This window comes from Schistocerca serialis, chromosome 1 (assembly GCF_023864345.2).
Source record: "Schistocerca serialis cubense isolate TAMUIC-IGC-003099 chromosome 1, iqSchSeri2.2, whole genome shotgun sequence".
NCBI classification, from domain to species: domain Eukaryota; kingdom Metazoa; phylum Arthropoda; class Insecta; order Orthoptera; family Acrididae; genus Schistocerca; species Schistocerca serialis.
The window spans coordinates 1,142,150,793-1,142,168,751 of record NC_064638.1 but is presented as its reverse complement, the minus strand read 5'-3'; the positions used below and the strand labels follow the sequence as shown (position 1 = coordinate 1,142,168,751).

General features: G+C 45.5%; 1 protein-coding gene across 2 annotated transcripts in view; it reads right to left on the bottom strand.

Moving 5' to 3' along the window:
• The window catches only part of LOC126417492 (caspase-1-like), a 139,495-nt gene that overhangs the window by 4,235 nt on the left and 117,301 nt on the right, over window positions 1-17,959 (bottom strand). The window lies entirely within an intron of this gene.

The following is a 17,959-nucleotide window of genomic DNA, read 5'->3' as shown; positions in this document are numbered from 1 at the left end:
ATATCAGCATCACCTGACGAGGAATGAGTGCTACTCAGACACAAGCTCGATGGGTGTAGTATCAGTGAACGTGCTGTCTATGTGTAGAATGTGGAAGGCGCGCGATCTATCTTAGCCTGACCGAGGCTCGGCACAAGGATTTCGAAAACTACACGACTTGTCGGGTGTTCGAGAAGTGTCTTTAACACGTGGCGAAACCAAGGTGAAACTACGACCCGACGTCCTGGGATTGGGCAGCCACTCCTCATTACAGATGTCGGACGTCGTTGGCTGTGCACACTGGTAAAACAGGACAGGCGGCGAACTGTGGGGGAACTAAGACCAGACTTCAATGCTGGGCAGAGTACAAGCGTACTGAAGACGCAATGCACCGACGCTCGTAACGATGGACCTCCGCAGGCGAGGACCTATGCGTGTCCCTGTATTACCACCACGATATCAGCAACTACTATTGAAATGGGCACGTGACCAGCGGCACTGGAGGTTGGCGTAGCGGCAGAGGGTGGCACGTTATGATGAATCCCGACACCTTCTTCATAATGCCGATGAGAGGACGCGAATCCAGCGCCTTCCACGGGAACAGCTCCTTGACATCTGTACTGCGGGACAGAAAGAAGTTGGCGGGGGCTCCCTTATGCTCTAGGGAACATTCACGTGGGCATCCTTGGTCCAGAGGAGCTCGTGCAAGGCACTATGCCGGCCAAGGTGTATCGACACTGATTGCAAACCTCGTACACCCCTTCACGATGAACATCTTCCCCAATGTCAGTGGCATTTTTCAATAAGATAATGCGCCATGTCACAAGGCCAGGAGTGTGATGGGATGGTTCGAGGAACACAGTGGCAAGTTCCAGTTATTGTGCTGCCCCCCACCCCCCTCCCACTCACATGATCTAAATCTGATCGAATACACTTGGGATTTGACTGAACATGGCGTCAGAGCTCATCGCCCCCTTTCCAGAAATATACTAGATTAAGGTGACTTGTGACCAGATGTCGTGCCAACTCCCTCCAGTGACCTACCAAGACCTCATTCCTCCCGTGCCATGACGTGTCGCCACTGTTATCTGTGCCAAAGGTAGGCATATGGGTTATTAGGTAGGTGGTCATAATGTTCCGGCTGATCAGTGTGAAAAGGCAGTGGATTGGTGGCGCTGTCATTTGTACTCACAAGGGAACCTCCCCATCGCACCCCCCTCAGATTTAGTTATAAGGTGGCATAGTGGATAGGCCTTGAAAAACTGTACACAGATTAATCGAGAAAACAGGAAGAAATTGTGTGGAACTATGAAAAAAATAAGCAAAATATACAAATTGAGTAGTTCATGTGCAACATATGCAATATATATGTGTAAATTGACTCAGGAACGCCGTGGTCCCGTGGTTAGCGTGAGCAGCTGCAGACCGAAAGGTCATTGGTTCAAGTCTTCCCGACAGCGAAAATTTTAATTTTTTATTTTCAGACTATTTTCAGAGTTCAGGCACTTACACAAAATCAACTTCGCTCTCCAAAATTCCAGGACATGTTCAGATTTGCTTGGACATATGCAGGATTTGACGGTCTCCACGCGGAAAAAATTGAAAACGTTAAAAACATATGTTTTGACAGAGCACAAGGAAAACTGTGCGACTGCGGAACTGTTGCATTCATTTGCTGCAGTTTATGTGACAAACTCTTATGTTTTCATCACTTTTTTGGGAGTGATTATCACATCCACAAGAAAACCTAAATCGGGCAAGGTAGAAGAATCTTTTTACCCATTGGTCAAGTGTACAAGTTAGGTGGGTCGACAACATTTTCCTGTCATGTGACGCACATGCCGTCACCAGTCTCGTATAGAATATATCAGACGTGTTTTCCTGTCGAGGAATCGGTTGACCTATGACCTTGCGATCAAATGTTTTCGGTTCCCATTGGAGAGCCACGTCCTTTCGTCTACTCATCGCACGGTTTTGCGGTGCGGTCGCAAAACACAGACACTAAACTTATTACAGTGAACAGAGACGTCAATGAACGAACGGACAGGTCACAACTTTGCGAAAATAAAGAATAAAATTATTTCACCCGACGGAAGACTTGAACCAAAAACCTCTCACTCCGCAGCTGCTCACGCTAACCACGTGACCACGGCGCTCCTGAGCCTACACTATCCTTGATGATGCTTATCTTTCACATGGACTACTCAGTTTGTATATTTTGCTTATTTTTTTCATAGTTCCACACAACTTCATCCAGTTTTCTCGATTGATCTGTGTTCAGTTTTGCAAGGCCTATCCACTGTGCCAGCTTATAACTAAATCTGAGGGGGGTGCGATGGGAAGGTTCCCTTGTCAGATGAGTCATATAGAAAGGTTCAAATGGTTCAAATGGCTCTAAGCACAGTGGGACTCAACATATGAAGTCATCAGTCTCCTAGAACTTAGAACTACTTAAACCTAACTAACCTAAGGACATCACACACATCCATCCCCGAGGCAGGATTCGAACCTGCGACCGTAGCAGCAGCGCGGTTCCGGACTGAAGTGCCTAGAACCGCTCGGCCACAACGGCCGGCTATAGAAAGGTATCCGACGTGATTATGGCCGCACGATGGAAATTTACAGACTTTGAAAGCGGAATGGTAGGTGGAGCTAGACGCACGAGACATTCCGTTTCGGAAAGCGTTAAGGAAATCAGTATTCCGTGATCCACAGCGTCAAGAGTGTGCGGAGAGTACCACATTTGAGGCATTGTCTCTCACCATGGACAACACAGTGGTCGATGGCCTTCGCTTAATGACCGTGAGCAGCGGCGTTTGTGTACAGTTATCAGTGCTAACAGACAAGGAACCTGCGTGAAATAACCGCAGATATCTCTGTAGGTCCTACGATGAACGTATCCGCTAGGGCAGTGCTGCGAAATGTGACGTTAATGAGCTATGGAAGCAGACTACCGACGCGACTGCCTTTGCTAACAGTACGACAGGGCCTCCGGCGCATCTCCTGGACTCGTGACCGTATCGGTTGAACCCTAGAGAACTGGAAACCCTGGTCTGGTCAGGTAAGTCAAGATTTCAGGTGGTAAGAGTTGATGCTTGCGTTCGAGTATGGTGTGGACCCCACAAAGCCGTGGATCCATGTTGTCAACGAGGCACTGTGCAAATTGGTGATGCTCCGATATTGTGTGGGCTGAGTTTACATGAAATGGACTTGGTGATATGGTCAAACTGAGCCGACCATTGACTGCAAATGGTTATGCTCGGCTGCTTGGAGATCATTTGCAGCCACTCATGGACTTCATGTTTCCAAATAACGGTGGAATTTTAATTGGTGACAATGCACCAGGTCTCCAGGCCACAGCTGTTCGTGATTGGTTTGAAGCACATTCTGGACAATCTGAGCGAATGATTTGGCCACCCAGATTGCCCGATTTGAATCCCATCGAACATTTATGGGATATAATCGAGTGATCAGTTCACGCAGAAAAACCTGCAGCGGCAACACTTTCGCACTTATGGACGGTTATGTAGGGAGTATGGCTGAGTATCTCTGCAGGGGGCTTCCAACGACAAGTCGACTCGCTGCACTACGCCAGGCAAAAGGAGGTCCAACATGATGTTAGAGGGTACCCATTGACTTTTGTCATCGCATTTTGTAATTCATACTGTATATGGGGGAAAGACATACAGTAGAAGAAGAATGGGTAGCTTTGAGGAATGAAATAGTGAAGGTAGAGGATCAAGAAGGTAAAAAGACGACGGCTAGTAGAAATCCTTGGGTAACAGAAGAGATACTGAATTTAATTGATGAAAGGAGAAAATACAAAAATGCACTAAGTGAAGCAGGCAAAAAGGAATACAAACGTCTCAAAAATGAGATCGACAGGAAGTGCAAAATGGATAAGCAGGGATGGCTAGAGGACAAATGTATGGGTGTAGAGGCTTATCTCAGGAGGGGTAAAATAGATACTGACTACAGGAAAATTAATGAGGCCTTTGGAGAAAAGAAAACCACTTGCATCAATATCAAGAGCTCAGATGGAAACCCAGTTCTAAGCAAAGAAGGGAAAGCAGAAAGGTGGAAGGAGTATATAGAGGGTCTATACTGGGACGATGTTCTTGAGGACAATATTATGGAAATGGAAGAGGATGTAGATGAAGATGAAATGGGAGATACGATATTGCGTGAAGAATTTGACAGAGCACTGAAAGATCTGAGTCGAAACAAGGCCCTGGGAGTAGACAACATTCCACTAGAACTACTGACAGCCTTGGGAGAGCCAGTCATGACAAAACTCTACCATCTGGTGAGAGAGATGTATGAGACAGACGAAATTCCCTCAGACTTCAAGAAGAATATAATAATTTCAATCCCAAAGAAAGCAGGTGTTGACAGATGTGAAAATTACCGAACTATCAGTTTAATAAGTCACAGCTGCAAAATACTAACGCGAATTCTTTACAGACGAATGGAAAAACTGGTAGAAGCCGACCTTGGGGAAGATCAGTTTGGATTCCGTAGAAATGTTGGAACACGTGAGGCAATACTGACCCAAGACTTACCTTAGAAGAAAGATTAAGGAAAGGCAAACCTACGTTTCTAGCATTTGTAGACTTAGAGAAAGCTTTTGACAATGTTGATTGGAATACTCTCTTTCAAATTTTGAAGGTGGCAGGGGTAAAATACAGGGTGCGAAAGACTATTTACAATTTGTACAGAAAGCATATGGCAATTATAAGAGTCGAGGGACATGAAAGGGAAGCTGTGGTTGGGAAGGGAGTGAGACAGGGTTGTAGCCTGTCCCCGATGTTATTCAATCTGTACATTGAGCAAGCAGTAAAGGAAACAAAAGAAAAGTTCGGAGTAGGTATTAAAATCCATGGAGAAGGAATAAAAACTTTGAGGTTCGCCGATGACATTGTAATTCTGTCAGAGAGACCAAAGGACTTGGAAGAGCAGTTGAACGGAATGGACAGTGTCTTGAAAGGAGGGTATAAGATGAACATCAACAAAAGCAAATCGAGGATAATGGAATGTAGTCTAAGTCGGGTGATGCTGAGGGAATTAGATTAGGAAATGAGCAAAATAACTGATGATGGTCGAAGTAGAGAGGATATAAAATGTAGACTGGCAATGGCAAGGAAAGCGTTTCTGAAGAAGAGAAATTTGTTAACATCGAGTATAGATTGAAGTGTCAGGAAGCCGTTTCTGAAAGTATTTGTATGGAGGGTAGCCATGTATGGAAGTGAAACATGGACGATAAATAGTTTAGACAAAAAGAGAATAGAAGCTTTCGAAATGTGGTGCTACAGAAGAGTGCTGAAGATTAGATGGGTAGATCACATAACTAATGAGGAGGTATTGAATAGAATTGGGGAGAAGAGGTGTTTGTGGCACAACTTGACTAGAAGAGGGGATCCGTTGGTAGGACATGTTTTGAGGCATCAAGGGATCACCAATTTAGTATTGGAGGGCAGCGTGGAGGGTAAAAATCGTAGAGGGAGACCAAGAGATGAATACGCTAAGCAGATTCAGAAGGATGTAGGCTGCAGTAGGTACTGGGAGATGAAGCTTGCACAGGACAGAGTAGCATGGCTAGCTGCATCAAACCAGTCTCAGAACTGAAGACCACAACAACAACAACCATATATTGGATATATTAACTTTTTTCATTTGAATTCCGCTAATAGTGGAGAACGTGAGAAACTTGGCGAATGTTGTTAGTCTGTAAACTATATTGCAAACTCAGCCATCCCAGCTAGTCCCAGTAGCTGTCGGCAGAAGTTAATATTTATTGTGCCAATAAATTTAAATAAAAAGGGTCCTTTTGGTATTAAGCGATGCTGTCCCCTGTACAATGAAGGCAGGGAAAGCAATTGCAATATTTTATCCTAACCCAAGCACTTCACTTCATAGGTTTAGCCTATGCCCTGCATCATGCAGCTGAAAGAGTACACCTAAAATATGACAATGTGAATACGCTGATATCCTCCACAAACAAGGTAAATAGTCATACAAAATACAAGGGTTTGATAATTCTGACAGCATTAATTAAATCATATCCCGACTATTTTTACATTGGACATATTCTTGAAAGCACCTTTCCGTGCAGCCGCATTTAGAGACATCCTGCCAGACTTAGCTTTGTCGTCATAGCTTATTTTAACCAGGTGGGGTGTCTGGATAAACGCTGCCATCTTTTCCTTTGCTAATTTTCATGAAGCCAAGTCGCTAACAGACCATAAATGCTCGCAAATTTTTTGAAACTATCACCTGTTTACTTCACTCGATTCAAAAGCCTCATAATTGCGTTTTCTTTTTTTCATTTTTAGATTGTGGAAATGACATTGAAAGTAACAGATTTGAAGCAAAACCTGATATACATTAAATCAACTATCAACTAGGAAGCCACATGTAACTGGTGGAAGCTCCGACAGTTATTGGAGAGGTTGAAAAACATTTTCAATCATCCTATAGAGAAATTGGTTCTGTACCTTTTAAGATAAATAAAATCATCAGTTAAAATCCTTATTTTAAGTTTACGAAGTTATTAGAATATATTTTGTGGTAAAAATGTAAAATACTTTCAACATGGTCTGACTTTGTGCGAAATTTCTTCGCTTTACCGCTTTTGACATAGAAAAATAATTTTTTATGTACAAAAAGTTTTGTCTGATAAGTTTAAGTAAGGAAAATTTGAAAAAATTGTTTGTTTTGTACTACTTTAGAAGGAAACAGAAGTATATACGGAACTGAATATTACTACAGCATATTTTCTTAGTCTTTTTTTTTGTTTTTTTTTGCTGCCTCATTGTGGATGTTGCAGTGATATGATACTTCATGAATGCATGCGTGTTTTGCGGTTTGATACTGCATGAAAATCCACGCTATAATTATTTCGTTTGCAGAAAGGTGGTAGCGCTATACGCATTGGTTCAGAAATGCCCTCCCTTTTACGACTGGAGAGTCGCAATGCCTCACACACCCAATGCCCGCTAAACGGGTAGAAACTTGGAAACAAATGCAATGATGCTGTAGCGATGTCAAGGAGCTCAATGTAGCCATCTGAATGAGTGTTAATAGGATAGAAATGATTTTATCGGAAGTTATTTGTCATGGCATAACGTGTAGGACAGTATATTGAATGGTACTGTGAAATCAATGTATTGATAGGTGCCATACACTTTGATGAGTGTATGGACCACAAGAGATTGTCACAACACATGAAGAGCATGACAGTGGTCGCAAGGCCTAAAGACTGAATTTCGCAGTGACGATTCTATTTTGGAGAACTACAGAGCACCTGGACCAGCCTGCGAGGAGTGTTTGACACCATCTGGTATGGTTTGGGTTGGTTACACTTAATTCATTGAACCGGCTTTCATTGTCCAGAAACCACAACAGCTCTTAATGTAAGAATACGTCCTCGACATTGGAGATTTGTTGAGTGCTAATATACAGTATTTGTGCACGTGACTCGACTCAACACAGCGCGCAATGGCGAGAGAATGCTACCATGGTAAGCACAATCGGCCAGTCTGCATTTTTGAGCTATGTAATGAACAGACGACAAAGGTGACAAAAAAGAAACTGTATCTGTCGGCCGCAAAAAGCTCTGATGTTGATGCCATAGCCTATTAGAAGACAAATTGCAAAACATTGAAGGTAAAATGCATTACGAGAAAAAAAATTCATGTAAAGTAACAAAATAAAGACAATGTGAGACAATGAAGTAGGAGACTGGTTGAAGCAGAAAAGAGGAGGTGACAGCGTTAAGAATAACTGATAAAAGAGTGACAGATGTGTGCAGAGCTGCAAAGCTTTTAGCAAACATTTCATAACTGTTACTGAAAAGGTTGTCAGACTCAATAGAAGCTGCCCTGGAGTAACTCAGACCAGCCATTACAATTTACTTCAGCAACATTTTTAGTACGACTATCACTAAAAGAGTAGAAGCATTGTTCGGCATAAAATGTTTTTTAACACAAACCTACGTTTTTTTAAATGGAACCCCGTTAGTTTTGTTAGCACATCTGAACATATAAACAAATACGTAATCAGTGCCGTTTGTTGCATTGTAAAATGTTAATTACATCCGGAGATATTGTAACCTAAAGTTGACGCTTGAAACCTCCGACGTTCAGTTGCGTGTTGTAACAAACACGGGCCACGGTCGGCGAGCAGCATCTGCAGGGACATGTTTACGATGACGACCGTGTTTACGAGTGTGGCTGTAGTGCACTGTTGTGGTTTGGTCTAGCTGTCGCAGTGTCCGCATGTAGCGCTTGCTGCTATTGTTATTCTGCATTCGTCTCCGCACGCAGACCAACTGTAGTACACCCTGTTACCAGACGTCTGTGATAGTGTAGTGTTGTAGGAACTGTGACCATGGTGTATTCGAACTCTGAAAAGCGGAGATGATACTCATCTATGGCGAGTGTCGACGAAATGCAGCTGAAGCCTGCAGGGTGTATGCAGAATGGTACCCGGACAGAGAGCATCCAACGTGCCGCACATCGCAAAACATCTACCGCCAACTGTATGCAACGGGTATGGTCGTAGCACGCAAACGGGTCCGTAACAGGCCCGTCACAGGAGAAGTGGGTGCAGTTGGTGTGTTAGCTGCTGTTGCCATGAACCCACACATGAGTACACGGGACATTGCGAGAGCCGGTGGACTGAGTCAAAGAAGTGTCATGCGCATACTGCATCGTCACCGCTTTCACCCGTTTCATGTATCGCTACATCAGCAATTACATGGTGATGACTTTAATCATCGAGTGCAATTCTGTCAATGGGCATTAACAGAGAATGCGTTGCAGTTCTACCTGTTTACCGATGAAGCGGGTTTCAGGAGTGAATCTACGGAACATGCATAACTGGTCCGTGGACAATCCTCGCTGGCTCAGACAGGTAGAGCGACAGCGACCGTGGACTGTAAATGTATGGTGCGAAATCATTGGCGACCACCTCATTGGTCCTCACTTCATTGCAGGGGCCCAAACAGCTGCAACATACATCGCGTTTCTACAGAATGATCTGCCAACGTTGCTCGAGAATGTCCCACTGGAAACGCGTCGAGGTATGTGGTATCAGCAGCATGATGGTGCACCTGCACATACCGCAATTAACACTAGGCTGTCCCTTGACAGGATGTTCGACGGGCGTTTCATAGGACGTGGAGGACGCATAAATTGGCCAGCCCGTTCTCCTGATCTTACACCTCTGGACTTCTTTCTGTGGGGTACGTTAAAGGAGAATGTGTACCGTGATGTGCCTACAACCCCAGAGGATGTGAAACAACGTATTGTGGCAGCCTGCGGCGACATTACACCAGATATACTGCGGCGTGCACGACATTCATTACGCCAGAGACTGCAATTGTGTGCAGCAAATGATGGCCACCACATTGAACATCTATTGGCCTGACATGTCGGGACACACTCTATTCCACTCCGTAACTGAAAACGGAAACCACGTGTGTACGTGTACCTCACCCCTCAGGGTAATTTGCATGTGCGTCAGTGAAAAAGACCAATAAAAAGGAAGAGCAGATGGACGTAATGTGCTGTTCCAGTCTCTTCTGTACCTAAGGTCCATCGCCGTTCCCTTTGGATCCCTACGTAATTCGGTGCTCTCCGATACACACGATCGAACAGCGGAGGAGTGGTACTCAAGCGTCAACTTCAGGTTACAATATCTCCGGATGTAATTAACATTTTACAATGCAAAAAATGGTTCAAATGGCTCTGAGCACTATGCGACTTAACTTCTGAGGTCATCAGTCGCATAGAACTTAGAACTAATTAAAGCTAACTAACCTAAGGACATCACACATCCATGCCCGAGGCAGGATTGGAACCTGCGACCGTAGCGGTCGCTCGGCTCCAGACTGTAGCGCCCAGAACCGCACGGTTACTCCGGCCGGCCTTTATAATGCAACAAACGGCACTGATTACGTATTTGTTTATATGTTCAGATGTGCTAACAAAACTAACGCGGTTCCATTTAAAGAAACGTAGGTTTGTGTTAAAAACATACTTCCCTGCATTTTTTATGGTTTGTATTAAACAATTACACTAGCCCCTCTCCTCACGTTCGGTCTGCGGAATCGATTCGTCAGTATTTGATCTGATTTACGAAATATATCCAGCTGTAATGTTAGGTGACTCAGCCTGTATCGTCAGACATAAGAGGTGTGAAAGTAAAAAAAGTGGCATAATTCACTTACTTTCACACCAAAATGTGATATGGCATCATTTTTTTGAGTAATTCGTCTAGCCAAGTTAAAGTTTTCAAAGTGCAAAACCATGTAACAGGAATTATTTTCGGTGTGAACTAAAGAACGTCCGCCAGAAGCCTTGTCGAGGAGCTGAGCGTACTAACAACTGCATCACAAATATATTTATTCCTAACGAAATTTGTCATAAATAATGTATCTCTTTTTCAAACCAACAGTTCAGTTCATGGAAAAAACTGTAAATAAAAATAGTCTGCACAAAGATTTAATGTCACTTGCATCGTCTGTAAAAAGTGTATTTTCAGGAACACACATTGTCAATAACTTGCCAGCAGTCATGCAAAGTTTAATTTTTAATAAAGTTAGGTTTAAGACGATCCTAAAGGATTTATAGTTGGCTATGGCCTACTCCACTAACAAATTTATTAGTATTACCGACTGATGCACAACTATTATTAATAATATCAAATTCATTGTGTCAAATATGACTGCCTGATATCGTCACTGCAGGAATGAGTTGAATGTAAATAAATGTTTTAAGCTGATTTTCTGTTCAATAATACGTGACTACAGTAACCTAAGCCTTATATCGTTAGAGTGTTGTACAATACAGATTTCGTCAGAAGTTTGTAATTATCTGAGAAACAAAAATATATGTATTTAAGATTTTTTGACTTTCTGATATGGTGTTCATCCTTGAGGATCTCCTCATTAAGAATCTATGGAACAAAAAGCACATCTAATCTAATCTAATTTCTTGTGTGACATGAGATGCAACGAGCGATCTCGACTTCTTCATGTTGAGGAAGGACAGTAGAACAACAAGTGCCACTTTCGGGATGTATTAGTGAAAACTGCTGCAAAAGGGACTTGGTTTGATAGGATCTCATCGGGATGGGTGCTGCAAGATTTGTAGATTGGTTTCAGGTACTTTACATTTCTTTTTTCAAAGAATGTGAAGGCAAGAGAGCTCCTATAGGAGATAACTTATCATGAAACTTGAATATTGACGTTATCAGATATCGCAAAAAAACACCGAATCTGTTTTTGTGCCTCCTAACTCAACGGACTTGCGTCAGCCATGAAACGTTACGTTCAAGAAGTGGTCTGGGAGAATGGAAGTTGGGAGCAGGTTTGGTGAAAACATCAACAGACACGCAATGCATCCCTATCACTTTGTTAAGTTAGTGACAAACTCCATGGAAGATGTAGATCCGATGGAAACGTCCGATCCTATTTCGCAATACAGCGCTCTAGTCGTTTGATGCAAATCAGGCTTTGAGTATTCTTGTGAAGGTAACACCCACAGCCAGCCCGGATCTAGGAAATCTTATGGGACTTAACTACTAAGGTCATCGGTCCCCAAGCATACACACTAACTAAATTATCCTAAGGGCAAACGCACACACCCATGCCAGAGGGAGGACGCGAACCTTCGCCGGACAAGGCGCACGCGCACGGGGGGGGGGGGGGGGGGAGGCAAACCGGGGTATCTGCCCCAGGCGTCAATTGCAGGAGATACCAAATTCATATTCTTGAAAAAAAAACTTATTTCACAAAGCGCTCATCATCCAGGACACGTTGGTCTGTCGATTATTCGTATGATTTTGAAACGCATCACTGTTGGCTTTTGAACATTTTTGAACACTTTCTAAGTTGATCTCTGAACGAATAATAAGTCGATTTTAGAATCTGTACATAACGTGTGTGATATCTCTGCCAGGGAAATCCCCGTCTCATCTAGAAACAAAAAATTTTCTCGTAGACAAAAGGGGATAGGGCTATACCAGTTGAGCCGAATAAACCCGAACGGATGAATGCCAATCGCTGTTTGTTTATGTGGTTGATTGGGTGTGTGAATGATCAGCGTTGTTATAATTATTAGCGAAATCCATATACTCCGACTACCAGAGTGGAAATAAATGACTTACAGGAATAACAGGTAAGAAAGATTACATATTAATCTTCTCGGTGTATCCAAGAAAATGAAATTTTGATGGAAAATTTTTGCCATATGCCTACAGAACTAAGGGCCAGTTCTACAGCCACCAGTTAGAAGCCTGTAAGTTTCATTCTCGGAATTGCGCGCAAAACGCGTTGTACGAACACGTAGTAATGCCTAACCGTAGAATAAACGAGGCAAACGAAACTGGTGATTCCGGCAGGGTTAGTGAAGTTAACCGGAGAACAGGATTTGACAATGGTAGGAACAGTTACAGAATTTGTGATGACAAGATTTGTTAGAACGAGGAAGGAGAAGAAACGGTGACATCATACAGATTATATGGAAGAATATGACGATTTCAAATTTATATAAAAATTTCGTACTACTACTTTTCGGTCTCTTGCTTGAGAAACTGGAGCGTATGAATGTATTTCCAAACATGAAACTGTTAGCTTATAGTAGGCATAATAGGCATTTGATATTGGTACTTCGTGAATTACATTGTGCCGTGTTATTTATGTAAATTAGTTACATAAAAATGACCATTTGTGCCAAAATAGTCTCGCTTATTTGGAGTGTGTTACAATTGCTGCAATATTAAAAAGGCCTATTACGTTTTACCTATAGAGAGTTTTTTTTTTTTTTTGTGGTTTTAGGGCCCAAAACTTCTATGGTCATTAGCGCCCAGCCCGTGACGTAGAAAACAGGAAAAAAACGAAATTTAAAATCAGCAGCAATGGAAACAAAGTCAGAAAATTTGAGAAACTAAAGGCAGAAGGAATGCTTAAAAGTCCACTATAGAAAGGGGTTGGTTGTCCCCCAAAAAAAAGCTTCAAATGACTGACGTCATTTCACTGTCACTAATAAACTGTAGAACGCGGTCAGCTGAGCGCGTGTCATCTGCTAAAATCGACGATAGATCAGGCGATAGCTGTAGACGGGAGCGTAACGGATTAAAATAGGGGCATTCAATTAAAAGGTGTCTGACCGTCCACAGCTGAGAGCAGTGGGGACAGAGTGGGGGAGGATCACCGCTTAAAAGATGTCGATGACTAAAAAGACAGTGCCCTATCCGGAGTCGAGCTAAAATTACCTCCTCCCGACGACGCGTTCGGGAGGAAGAGGTCCAAGCGCAAGGAAGGGCTTTCACTTCCCGCAATTTATTGTGGGGAAGTGTTGACCAATGCGCATGCCATAAATGAGTGACTTGGCGACATAAACCGCTCCGTAGATCGGTAAACGGAAGAGACTGAAGAGCTGGCCGAGGAAGAGAGACTGCAGCCTTGGCCGCTATATCGGCCGCCTCATTTCCACAGATACCAGCGTGTCCCGGGAGCCAGAGGAACGCCACTGAGACGCCCCCCAGGTGGAGCAAGCGCAGACAGTCCTGAATCCGGTGGACCAGAGGGTGCACAGGGTAAAGAGCTTGGAGACTTAGGAGAGAGCTGAGAGAATCGGAGCAGATTACGTACTGTATCCGCTGATGGCGGCGGATGTAGTGGACAGCCTGGAGAACAGCGTAAAGCTCCGCAGTATAGACCGAACACTGGTCGGGAAGCCGAAAGTGATTTGGGGTGTCGCCAACAATATAGGCACTCGCTACACCTAACGATGTTTTCGAGCCATCGGTGTAAATAAATGTGGCTTCCGTCATTTGTGCACATAGAGCAGCAAATGCCCGACGGTAAACAAGTGTAGGGGTACCATCCTTGGGAAATTGACATAGGTCTCTGAGCAAGTCGATCCGGGGACGGTGCCAAGGCGGTGCTGTACCCCAAGTTGTCAAGAAGGTTTTAGGAAAGCGGAAGGAAAGAGAATGGAGCAGTTGACGGAAGCGGACTCCCGGGGGTAGTAGGGAGGAGGAGCGGCCTGAATACCAGACATCAAAGGAGGCGTCGAAAAAAAGGTTATGGGCTGGATTAGCAGGCATGGAAGACAGATGGCTAGCATAACGACTCACAAGGATTGCCCGCCGATTGGACAGCGGAGGTTCAGCAGTCTCAGCATAAAGGCTTTCCACAGGGCTGGTGTAAAAAGCTCCAGACACTAAACGTAATCCACGGTGGTGGATAGAGTCGAGTCGCCGAAGAATAGACGGCCGAGCAGAGGAGTAGACTATGCTTCCATAATCCAATTTCGAGCGCACTAAGGCGCGATAGAGGCGGAGAAGGACCACTCGGTCCGCTCCCCAAGAGGTACCATTCAGGACACGGAGGGTGTTAAGGGAACGCAGACAGCGAGCCGAAAGATAGGAAACGTGGGAGGACCAGCACAGTTTTCTGTCAAACATAAGACCCAAGAATTTAGCGACGTCGGAAAACGGAAGGTTGACAGGGCCTAGATGTAAGGAGGGCGGAAGAAACTCCTTACGTCGCCAAAAATTAACACAAACGGTCTTACTGGGTGAGAAACGGAAGCCGGTTTCGATGCTCCACGAGTGGAGGCGATCGAGACATCCTTGAAGACGTCTTTCAAGAAGGCTGGTCCGTTGAGAGCTGTAGTAGATCGCAAAATCGTCCACAAAGAGGGAGCCCGAGACATCAGGAAGGAGACAATCCATAATTGGATTAATGGCGATGGCAAACAGTACAACACTCAGCACGGAGCCCTGGGGTACCCCGTTTTCTTGGGAGAAAGTACGGGAGAGAGTAGTGTTCACCCGCACCCTAAATGTGCGCTCTGCCATAAATTCGCGAAGAAAAAGGGGCAGCCGGCCTCTAAAGCCCCAAGAGAACAGTGTACGGAGGATGCCTGTCCTCCAACAGGTATCGTACGCTCTCTCCAGATCAAAAAATATTGCTACCGTTTGGCGTTTCCGGAGAAAATTGTTCATGATATAAGTGGAGAGAGCAACAAGATGGTCAACAGCAGAACGATGCTTTCGGAATCCGCATTGGGCAGGTGTTAAAAGACTGCGGGACTCCAGCCACCAAGCTAAACGGTAATTCACCATACGCTCCAAAACCTTACAGACACTACTCGTGAGAGAAATGGGGCGATAGCTAGAGGGGAGATGTTTGTCCTTTCCAGGTTTCGGAACGGGAACGACAATAGCTTCCCGCCATCGCCTGGGAAAGGTACTGTCGGTCCAAATTCGATTATAAAGGCGAAGGAGGTAACGCAGGCTATGGGTTGATAAATGCAGCAACATTTGGACATGGATACCATCCGGTCCTGGGGCGGAGGAGCGAGAAGAAGAGAGTGCATGTTGGAGTTCGCGCATGGAGAAAACAGTATTGTAGCTTTCGCGATTTTGAGAGGAGAAAGCAAGATGTCGCACTTCCGCTGCACGTTTCTTCGGGAGAAACGCCGGCGGGTAATTTGAAGAGCTCGAAATCTCAGCAAAGTGCTGACCCAATGAGTTAGAAATTGCGACGGGGTCCACTAAGGTATCATGCGCGACAGTGAGCCCACAGACCGGGGAGAAACTAGGCGCGCCTGAGAACCGTCGAAGCCGACTCCAAACTTCCGAGGAGGGAGTGAAGTTGTTAAATGAGCTAGTAAAGAATTTCCAGCTTGCCTTCTTGCTATCGCGGATGACGCGACGGCATCGCGCACGGAGCGGCTTATATCGGATACAGTTGGACAAAGTTGGATGGTGACGGAAAATGCGAAGAGCACGTCGCCGCTCACGTATTGCGGCACGGCATGCCTCGTTCCACCAAGGGACTGGAGGGCGCCGGGGCAATTCGGAGGTGCGTGGTATTGAACGTTCCGCAGCTGTGAGAATAACGTCGGTAAAATGTGTGACCTCATCGTCGACGCTGGGAAAGCGACGGTCATCGAATGTCGCTAGAGACGAAAAAAGTGTCCAATCGGCTTGGGCAAACTTCCAGCGTCGCGAGCGCATATATGGCAGTTGAGGCTGCAGTCGAAGAACACATGGAAAGTGGTCACTCGAGTGTGTATCATCAAGGGCGAACCATTCGAGGCGCCGAGCTAGCGGAACAGTACCGACCGCAAGGTCCAAATGGGATAAATTTGCCGTGGAGGCAGACAAAAATGTGGGGACCCCAGTGTTGAGGCAGACTAGATCCGCTTGGTGGAAGACGTCTAGCAATAGTGAGCCACGTGGACAAGGATGTGGAGATCCCCAAAGCGGGTTGTGGGCATTGAAGTCCCCAACCAGCAAATAGGGGGGTGGAAGCTGATCAAGAAGATGAAGGAGATCAGCTCGTGCCATTGGTGTAGACGATGGAATGTATACCGTACAAAGAGAGAACGTGTATCCAGAAAGGGAAAGACGGACGGCGACAGCTTGGAAGGAAGTGTTTAAGGGGATTGGGTGATAATGGAGAGTATCATGGAGCAGAATCATGAGTCCTCCATGGGCTGGAGTGCCTTCAACAGAGGGGAGGTCATATCGGACGGACTGAAAATGAGGGAGAACAAAGCGGTCATGGGGACGCAGCTTTGTTTCCTGAAGACAGAAGATGACCGGCGAGTAGGATCGTAAGAGGATCGACAATTCCTCCCGATTGGCGCGAATGCCGCGGATATTCCAGTGGATAATGGACATAGGGTGAACAGAAATGGAGGAACGTCACCAAGGGTGCTGTCAACTCAACGACTGCTCAGAGCTTGCGACCGACAGGATGGAATGGCATTCAGTCGAAGGCAGAAGATCCTGATCCATAGGTTGGTCAGGAGCAGCTCCTGCCACCAACGATCGGCCAGTTGACCGGCCACCAACAGTGCGCCTCGGCGACACAGAAGATGGCCGGGGGCGATTTCCGCCAGGTGGTGCTGTAGATGGGACACGCCTTGGCGGAGAAGGAGAGGAACTGTGTTTCTTCGTAGCCTTCTTGGAGGTATGTTTAGATGAAGGAGGAACCGATGGTTGTGAAGTTGCAGTACGTAAAAACTCTTCACGAGAATGCTCTTTTTTGGAAGACTTGGCGTCTGACTTTTGGGCTCGAGATTTAGCAGAACCCGACGAAGGGTGAGCCATAGAGTGGGCAGGCGAAAGAGGTGAGGTTGAACGGGCGATCTTTGCGCTGGCCGATCTGACGACCGTGGTACTAAATGTGAGATCGCAAGTCTGCGTGGCCGCCTCCTTTGTTGGCCGAGGAGAAGCAAGGACAGCGCTGTATTTTCCTTTCTGAGGCACGGTGGGCTGTCGACTGGCGAGTAACTTTCGAGCAGCAAAGGTCGACACCTTTTCCTTCACTCTTATTTCCTGGATCAGCTTTTCGTCCTTAAAAACAGGGCAATCTCGAGAGGAAGCAGCGTGGTCACCCATACAGTTGATGCAGCGAGGGGATGGAGGTGGACAAGCACCCTCATGGGCATCCCTGCCACACGTAACACATTTGGCCGGATTGGAACAGGACTGGCTGGTGTGATTGAACCGCTGACATCGATAGCAACGCGTAGGGTTTGGGACATAAGGGCGAACGGAAATTATCTCATAGCCTGCTTTGATTTTTGATGGGAGTTGAACTTTGTCAAATGTCAAGAAGACAGTGCGGGTTGGAATGATGTTCGAGTCAACCCTTTTCATAACCCGATGAACAGCGGTGACGCCCTGGTCAGACAGGTAGTGCTGAATTTCTTCGTCAGACAATCCATCGAGGGAGCGTGTATAAACGACTCCACGCGAGGAATTTAAGGTACGGGCCGGTTCCACCCGGACAGGGAAGGTGTGGAGCAGAGAAGTACGCAGCAATTTTTGAGCCTGGAGGGCACTGTGTGTTTCCAACAACAGGGTGCCATTCCGTAGTCTGGAACAAGACTTTACAGGACCCGCAATTGCGTCGACACCTTTCTGAATAATGAAAGGGTTGACCGTGGAA